Genomic DNA, 10,266 nt, shown 5'->3' with positions numbered 1-10,266 from the left:
GTGGGCTCCCCCAAAGTCCACGGTATAGTTCGAACACTGCATATAATACATTTCTGTATAATAACACAATGAAAATAGCGTCTTGAAATTAAGAGCCAGTGAGAAACTGCTTACAAGTCACCCAAAACATCCAACAACTTAGCATCATTGCATATATCTCTGTACAACATATACCCAAATAACACAATGAAACTACTTTGAAATGTGTGTTCTGTGTTGGAATGTCTGTTTTTGTTTTGGTCCATGTGATTCCACCCACTGCGAATTTACCCAATAGTATTTTGACACTCTGGGTTGCCAGTTGGTAGAAAACTCACCATTTTGAAAGCATGGAACTGGGTCAGAGATCGCAGATTCTATCCGACCTAAAGAGCCTGAGCATCCATCTAAAAAGCTGTATGGCCAGAGGCATATTAAAATGCAGATAAATCAACTTGTCAATTTATCCAGTAGGCACACAGTGTCATAAGACGTTGATATTTGGTTAAAGTTCAGTGGCGATATCGGGTGATCAAAATTCAATGTCAATTCAACGTCTAATGTCAATGTTAATTTGATGTCCAAAACCGACATCAGCTGACGTTGATATTTGTTGTTTTTAGGTTGTGTAACCAAAATCCAATGTTAAGTCAATGTCAAATTGGCGTCAAATATTGATGTAAACCTGATTTTCATTCTCAACCAAAATGAAATGTCTGTCCGACGTCATGTCCAACGTCAACCTGACGTTATATTGACATCCTGTGCCTGCAGTGTAAAAGCCGTTGCACACTGAGTGCGATGCGAAAAAGCGAGGTGAATCGCCGATCTTTATGGAACCATTTAGACAAAAAGGTTCTTCTATGGCATCGTGAAGCACCTTTATTTTTAAGAGTGTAGCAACTGCAAATTAACATGCTAACAACTTCTCAGAACAAATTAGCAACTGAACATCTTTGCATACACTCAAATAACACAATGAAACTAGCGTCTTGAAAATAACAGACATTAAGTAATGGTCTACAAACCCCCTCTAGCAACTGCAAAGCAACATGCTAACAACTTCTCAGAACAACTTAGCAATTGAACAGCTTATCATCTTTGCATATAATCAGGGTGTGAACTACGGGGGAGCTACAGTGAGAAACTGCTTACAAGTCACCCAAAACATCCAACAACTTAGCATCATTGCATATATCTCTGTACAACATATACCCAAATAACACAATGAAACTACTTTGAAATGTGTGTTCTGTGTTGGAATGTCTGTTTTTGTTTTGGTCCATGTGATTCCACCCACTGCGAATTTACCCAATAGTATTTTGACACTCTGGGTTGCCAGTTGGTAGAAAACTCACCATTTTGAAAGCATGGAACTGGGTCAGAGATCGCAGATTCTATCCGACCTAAAGAGCCTGAGCATCCATCTAAAAAGCTGTATGGCCAGAGGCATATTAAAATGCAGATAAATCAACTTGTCAATTTATCCAGTAGGCACACAGTGTCATAAGACGTTGATATTTGGTTAAAGTTCAGTGGCGATATCGGGTGATCAAAATTCAATGTCAATTCAACGTCTAATGTCAATGTTAATTTGATGTCCAAAACCGACATCAGCTGACGTTGATATTTGTTGTTTTTAGGTTGTGTAACCAAAATCCAATGTTAAGTCAATGTCAAATTGGCGTCAAATATTGATGTCAACCTGATTTTCATTCTCAACCAAAATGCAATGTCTGTCCGACGTCATGTCCAACGTCAACCTGACGTTATATTGACATCCTGTGCCTGCAGTGTAAAAGCCGTTGCACACTGAGTGCGATGCGAAAAAGCGAGGTGAATCGCCGACGATTGGTGCTTTCACATCGAGCACGAAACGATTGATCGCCTTCTGCTAATTCACGCCTGCATGCTAGGTGGCGCCGACCAGCAATACGTTTTTCCTCAGATATGTATCCCGTATATGGATTTAACATCATCCGCTGCCCAATATACAGCATTGAATTAAGATAAATAAAGTTTGGTTCTATGCTAGAAACATAAACTATCTATAATGCTTACAAGAAAACATCTTAAAATACAAACAGAAGTACAATTAGCATCAAGCCACATTTGAAAATTTATGTAATTATTAATGTTGTTGCTTAAAACTCACTTTAAACCATCGAGTGCTTGTAATAACTTCCGATTGTGATCTATAGTTGATTTTGATTCAATAATAGGCAGACAATCACTCTGTGTGTTTAATAACGCCACACTGCTTATTGTCAAAAACATCCTTTATTGTTATAAAAAATACCATGAGCTGCATACAAAACGCATACAGAAAATATATCGTCATAATCATATGTCTATTTGCTTTCATATTTCATGTGTTGAAATTCACTCTATTTTTATTTTTTTTTTAATACGGAAGATCTATAGAGTGAACACACTCTGACTCATATAACCTTGCGCACGTGGAAGACACTCCAGATCACATAATTCAGTGGAGAATTAATTTAAATTATATTAAGAACATGTGAGAATAAATCTGTTCTAAGATAACAAGAACACGGCATCCACCGAGAAGTGCAAAACAAATCACAATTCTGAAAACAAAATTAACAAATTTCAAACACAAATGCAAATCTAAAAAACAAAATAACAATTTAAAAAACACAACAACAATTCCGAAAACATTATAACGAGTCAGAAAACACAACGACAAATTCGAAACAAAATAAAAAGTCAGAAAACACAACGACAAATCTGAAAACAAAATAAGTCAGAAAACACAATAACAAATCAGACAAACTGGAAGAGGTAGGTATGGTTTGAGAATAGATCACTTACCGCTGACTGGACGAGACATCTGCCAATCAAGGTATACAGGAAGAACAGCAGAGTAGCGGTAAAATGTTCGGAGATGGTATTAAAGTAGCACAGTTTAAATGTATTGTATGAGTTGCCCTTACTATGGAATAAAAAATATGCATACATTTACAACACTGTACTCCGTATTATATTACCTTTGAATCAGAATACAAAAAAACTAGTTAACGCTATTGCGAGGGTGTTTCTAATACAGCGTCTATGGGAGTGACGGTAAATTTGAGATAGTTCTCTCTTCTGACTGCCGTTATCAGTATCTCTCTCATTTTTTTTCTTCTTTTTATAAGTCGCGAAAACACTATCTTGGGTTTTTCTTTTGCTATTTGAGCAAATGGGAATGCAAAAAAAAGAAAAAAAAAAGAGGTGTGTTCAATTAGGATTTTTTATGTGGGGCGGAGAGAAATGGGAGAATATAAATACAAAATATTAAGAGTTGAACAGTCTTTTTACTAGGAAAATTAAACGAATTGAGTTATATCCAACAGCATTAAGACACAGTTCAAAAGCAGAAAATGACCTTATTGAAAATTGATTATCTGCCAGTAGGAGGCACTTTTGGAACGGTTCCCTCGTAACAGCTGTACACAAAAGCTGCGCGGCTCTCATAAACACTACTTTATCAGGCAGTATTCAGGCATTCTAATTTAGATGAGATGAAAATGACATTGAACGTTTGAGAAACACCCCCTTTTTGGTCCGCAGAGACCTATACTTGGATTTGTCATTGTGTTTTCTGACTTGGTATTTTGTTTTCAGATTTGTCGTTGTATTTTCTGACTTGTTATAATGTTTTCTGAATTGTTGTTATGTGTTCTGAATTGTTATTTTGTTTTTTGTTTTTTTTAGATTTGCATGTTTGTTTGTAATTTGTTATTTTGTTTTCAGAAATGTGATTTGTTTTGCACTTCTCGGTCACCGTACTACTCTCTCGGAATACTCTTCTTCTGTGTTTGTTTACACTGGTTTTCGAAACAGCGCTACAACTCTCGCCTTTTTTGTGCAATAGCAGCTGTTCCAGGCACGTGATCTAAGCTCAAATCTGATTGGACGGCCCATTTCATTGTGGAGCGACGGGGAAAAATCGAAACACAGGACGAAAAAAAATCCTCGCTTTTTCGTGCTGCGAATGATCGCGCCTGGTGTGAATATCCCCATAGGGATCTATTGTTTTGATTCAAAAGCATCATCACGATTAACATTTGCGCCGAATTTTCGTGCTCAGTGTGGAAAGGCCTTTAAGGATCACCTTCCATTCCGTTCCTGTTGCGTGTCCTCAATCTGGCAACCCATGTGCGCATCGAGTCTGAGGAAAATACTCGACACTCCAATATTTTGAATTTGGTTTGGAGTACCCATTTCAACCGCTAGCTATCAATATTACATACTGCACCCTTAATGTGCCTAAAAGTACAATCAGAATCAGAAGTAATCAAACTTGTTCAGACTAAGCAATCAGACCAAGTGTGAAAACAGTCAAACACACACATGCACGCAGACAGACATCATCAAAATCCAGAGTTTCCATTTAAAAGTCTTTCTCTGTGCCTGCTGCTATCTAAGCACTTAATCTATAGGGGAGACAGCTAAAGACAAAGGGTGAACACAAGCCCTCAGCCATTACGGAGACTGGGTGGCTAAGAGCTCAGAGCACAGAGCCGATTGTAACCAAGCCTGTACAGGTGATGAAACACGAGAGGCTTTTTTCTAAATTCAGGTTGAGGTGCTTCTTCCCCCGCATTTGAGGAGACGAGACCCGGCAGTGCACTTTGAACGCATGCCTTTGTTTTTAGGAGAGCTGCTGTCGCTGAAGTGTGACCGGAGGCAGTGGAGCTGATGGGCCTGCATCAGGGCTCGGTTACATGAGCCTCACTTTTACTGTCTCTTTCTGCTGTCTCACTCAGAAACGATGGAGGATAACTTTCTCTTCAGGCACCCAGACGCACATCTCAGTATATCTATGAGTTATTCTGTCCCAGTTTGAAAAGATTGATGTTGTACCTTTGTAAAGTGGACCATTAGTTTGTAACTCAGCCCAGGAGGGTGGATGTCTGTTTTTATATAATAAATTACCCTTTATACACAAAGTCTGTGAGTTTACACACTTTCAATGATTAATCTAAGAGTGTCTGCAGTGGTACCAATATTTATGATCTGACAAAATCAGTGGCTGCCTATCACTTCCTTGTCGTCTCTCTATCTTAAAGGAACAGTTCACTCGAAAATGAATATTATGTCATTAATTACGCACGTTCATGTCGTTCCAAACCTGTATGTTGTTATTTTTCCATGTAACTTGTACACAGCTGTTTTCCAGACAACTCTAGAAGGGGCAAAAAGCATTAGAAACACCCTTAAAACTTCATGAAAGAGCTGTTCAAAAACAATTAGGCTTTTTCACACATTACCAGCATTTTTTCTGTTTAAAGGTTATGTGTATTTCAACAGAACCGTTTGTTGAAATGCCAGCCAATTGGCTCTGCTAATTAACTGACTTAGAGTTCACCAAAAAGGTTCTGTGATGATTTACTCATGTAAACTACATCGTGTTGTTCCAAATCTTTCAAAAACATTCACAAATACAGATTTTAAACAAACTCTTTTCAATTTCTTGAATCAGATCAAACACAACTATCACCACATGGGCGAGACTATGTTTCTGTTTGTCAACCAATGTCAGAGACAGTGGTTCTCGTACACTAACCGTGACAACACAAAAATGTATGCGTGAAATCTGTGCACATACGTTTTCACAAAGAAATCATTAATTAATTTTGTGCTGAGCTTTTTGAAGATGCTCTTGTAAGTGCATTCATTAGAAAACTTTGTTTTTGCATAGTAGTGTGGACTGTGAAAATGAAGGTATTCTAAAACAATGACAGGTTTAGTCATGTGACACACATCTGTATGTATATACATATGGTTGTATCGGCATTGGTGTGCCGGCTGTTCACTTTCATTATGTTGCTACTTATAAATGTTATAAATGTTACCACAAATATGACAGAATATTTATTTTCAATTGCAGTCCTGTTACAAAATATAATGACAGTTGCGTTTTTGGCTATGCATGGAATAACCTTTTTGAGTGCAAACTTGACGCACCAGTGAGTGGTGGGATTTTTTGCTAATAAAATGATCATGCCAGAAGAATATTGTGAGAATATTACTATGTCTGGTCTCTCCGTACCATTTCTTTTAGTTTTTATGATGTTTTATGTATGCGCAGCAAGGTGATTGACATTTCAATGTGGACTGGCAATTTCTGGAGAACACTTAAAAAAGTAAGTGTGGAAAGCGAGCATTTTGAAGTTATGAAATGTGTCAGCTTTAATGTGGATGTACAGTAGCTTTAGAATACTGCAAATTCATTAACATTACAACAAGGTTAAGAACTAATTTACAGTATGTGCAATTAATCCATGCAATTATTAGTGAATGACATTTGTGTCCACATTTGAACACAAAAATTACAACTTTTTTCTGACAATTGTGACACTGATTAGTGCAAAAATTACACAACATATCAACATTTCAACACAAAAATGACAACATATTTTTGTGAAAATTGTGACACTAGTTAGTGCAAAAATTACACACTTACATAACCCTATCAATTATTTGTGTATTTTATAATTAAAAACTTTTTTTATTTTATTTTACTTAATGATGTTTATTTAACTTTATTTAACCTCAATATGTGTGCAGTGCCTATTTTGATGACAACAGAACGCTGCCATACAACCTGTTTTCTGTTCACCTGTTTTGCCTACATCCTTGCACTTGGGATCTGTTCGGATGTGTTGTTTTTATATGAGTCCACAGTGGGCTATTCATCCGAGGTTATATTCCAGCCAAATTCAACTTGACTCTTTACTATTGCTCTGGGTCCTATCACAGTCTTGATCTCCCAACATCTCTTTTCCTAAAGTCTCTTTATATCACAGGTTGTCTGTTACTTGGCTGCGTTCAATCAGAGCTGATGACGGCTCCAGAGCTCAAGACAGCTCTCTTCACTAGGGTCGGGTGTATCTAATAAAAGCCAGCTCTATAGAGCTTTTATCAGTGGGCTTTGCTTATTCTGATCACCAGATCCCAGGTTAATCTCTCTCAGAGAGTCGGTGACATTTTTAAAGCTGTTCTCCCCAAAAGCCCCGTTCTCTCAAAGATTGTTTTACACCGTTTGACATTTCCGCAGTCTTTGAAACTGGGATGTAAGAGCCTTTCTATGCGTGCTTCACCTCTCTAAGCAAATACATCTCTGGAGAACCTGAGCTGATTTCCCTCTTATGACGTAGAGTGATTTCTAGGGACAGCCATCATTTTTGGTGGCCTGTGCCTGAATAGAGCTATACTTAGACATGTCCCAATTTTTCAACAGTCTGACAGTAAAATGACTACTAATTCACTAATAATTCACTAAGAATCAATATAAACTTTAAGAAATAAATCTGTAAAATAACAGAAAACGTACTTGTAGCTCATTATCAGGACATTATATATTAATTTGACAGACTTTTAACACAGCACAATGCAGTGTAAATATAGATTAGTAAAAATACGTGTGTAAATAAAAAAAAAAATAAATAAATACACACTTTCAAATGAATACAGTACATTGTGCCCTTATTATTTTTAAAAGAGTGAAATTACGTTCATCTCTATTATGCAATGAATCAGTGTTTTTATTGTTAACTAAAAATAAAATTAAAAATAGTTTTTGTTAGCTGGGATAAAATAAAATATAATTATTACTGAAATATCAATGAATAATGAAATAAGTTTACTGAAAACTGAAATAAAAATAAATTGAACATGAATAAAATATTTAACAAAAAAATGACAACAACAACAACAAAAATAATAACGCTTCAAAACCACATGACAAAATTGCTAAATTTAAAATTTAAATAAAAACGGAAAATATAAAAATAAAAGCAAATTTAATAATAAATACTGTAAATGTACATAAACAATACGAAAGAGTATCACTGTGATGAATAACTGCGGCTACAATCAGAATTCTGTTTACCACTACTTTCTGCTGTTGATTGTGGAAGGCAAATAGTCTCAAATTGTGTGAATAAATACAATTTACAATTATCCTAATTAGCATAGAATGGAGATCTGTCAGCACTGAAAAGGTTGCATGACTCATTTGAATATACAGTATTAAAGGAATAGTTCACCCAAAATGAAAATGTAATGAAAATATACTCACCCTCAGGCCATTTAATATGTACATTTTGAGTTTGTTTCTTCATCTGGGCCCGTATTTATCAAGCTTCTCAAAGTGCCATTTTAGTCTTAAGTGCTGAGAATTCATTAAATTTACTCCTACATTCAAACTTAAGTATAAAAGCAAGTTATCAAATTTCTTGTAGCTGACAATCACTCTTACTCTCCCAGTTATTTAAGACAGCTCGAGAGGTCTCTCAAGTGGTTAGGAGTTGCCAGTAGGGGCTTGTGATGGCACTGAGGAGACAGACTGAATCTTTCAGGAGAGGAAGAATGTTCTTGAAATATTGAGATTGAGGTCTCTGCTGAGCAAAAGTGGGCGTTTCTGAATTTGTGGGTGTTTTCAAACTGCAGGGTGTTTCTCAATCATGCAATCAAAATGATCCCCCTTACCTAACCCCACCTCTAAACCTACCGTCACTATGACATCAGCCAATCAGGAAACATGGTCTAAAAACGCCCCGATCTGGTAACTCCCATTACTTTCCTGCAGAGACCTATACTTGGAAATATTTGACGACGAGCAGTTAATCAAACTGTTACATTTCCTCAGTTATTCAAACGAGAAAATAATATTTACATTACCAAAGAACATCATAAATGACTTCAGTCTAGCGCGATTACTATATGGTCTTTAAAAACACTCCCGTTTTAATCAGTGACGCTACCTACACTGTATCATGAATAAATCTCTTACCACTTATTTACACGTCTGCTGCGCGTTACGGCTCCGACACGGCCACCGGAGCTGATCACGTCTACTCACCAGCCACTTCAGTTTCTGAAGCGACTCTCCGTGCTGCATCACTAAAGATAGGCACCTATATTTTTGACGGATAATAACAATAATAATAATCGTCTTGCTGTCGTCAAAGAAATCAGCAACAGGCGATATCTTTGGCTATCATCGATACACAATACTATCGTCTACTGGCACAACTCTAAATTGAAGGCTGTGATGACGATTAGTTTCCCATAATGTATTCTCTTGAAAATTCTTTATTGTCAAATGTGTGTTGAACGTAAACTCCTATTAGGAATTTAACCATTCAATGTGAATTTATCTGAGAATATTCTTATATAAGGAAATCTATTCAGTGATTGGTTCATGCATATTTGTGACCCTGGACCACAAAACCAGTCATAAGGGTCAGTTTTTCGAAATTGAGATTTATACATCATCTGAAACCTGAATAAATAAGCTATCCATTGATGTATGGTTTGTTAGGATATGACAATAATTGGCCGAAATACAGCTATTCTAAATTCTGGAATCTGAGGGTGCAAAAAAATCGAAATACTGAGAAAATCACCTTTAAAGTTGTCCAAATAAAGTTCTTAGCAATGCGTATTACTAATCAAAAATTACGTTTTGATATATTTACGGTAGGACATTTACAAAATATCTTCATGGAACATGATCTTTACTTAATATCCTTATGATTTTTGGCATAAAAGAAAACCCTATAATTTTGACCCATACAGTGTATTTTTGGCTATTACTACAAATATACCCCAGTGACTTAAGACTGGTTTTGTGGTAGAGGGTCACATTTCGTCATCCAAAATCCCATTTGTGGCACAGCAAAGTGTCATGAATCAACTCTAAGTCTGACACTTTTTTAGTCCTTTAGTCCTAGATTTAGTCCTACACTTCGCTTAAATTACCAATGAGATGCTTGATAACTAACTTTTAAGCACAGCATTGAGCCAATGATTTGTTTAATGTCACTGGTGAGCAAGTAATGCTAATTTTCTCCAAATCTGTTCTGATAAAGAAACTCATCTACATCTTGAAAGGCCTGAGGTCGAGTAATTTCTCAGTGGATCCATTGAAAGTGAATTGCAGGTGATAACTGAATAGTGAATTAGTTTAATGAAGTTTACATATTTTTGATAATGTTTGGTGGGTTAATATGAGAAATACTATACACATATCCTAGCTAAACCTCTGATTAAGGAAATTAGATAAAGTAACCACTGAAAATCGTCCAAGCTAAAAGTCATCCAAAGTCATTGCGAGTCACGACAGATGTTTTCTTTAGTGTACAGTTTGATCTGTAATCGCTCAAATCGCTCACGTTACTTACATCAGCAAGGGTCAGATTATCATACTTACAGTTTGATTTAAACTGTGTATAATGTTGCAGCTCATAATAAAGTTGCTGGCAAAGTTCT

Source organism: Sinocyclocheilus anshuiensis, unplaced genomic scaffold, assembly GCF_001515605.1.
Source record: "Sinocyclocheilus anshuiensis isolate Anshui unplaced genomic scaffold, SAMN03320099.WGS_v1.1 scaffold1473, whole genome shotgun sequence".
NCBI lineage: Eukaryota > Metazoa > Chordata > Actinopteri > Cypriniformes > Cyprinidae > Sinocyclocheilus > Sinocyclocheilus anshuiensis.
This window is presented reverse-complemented; position numbering follows the sequence as displayed.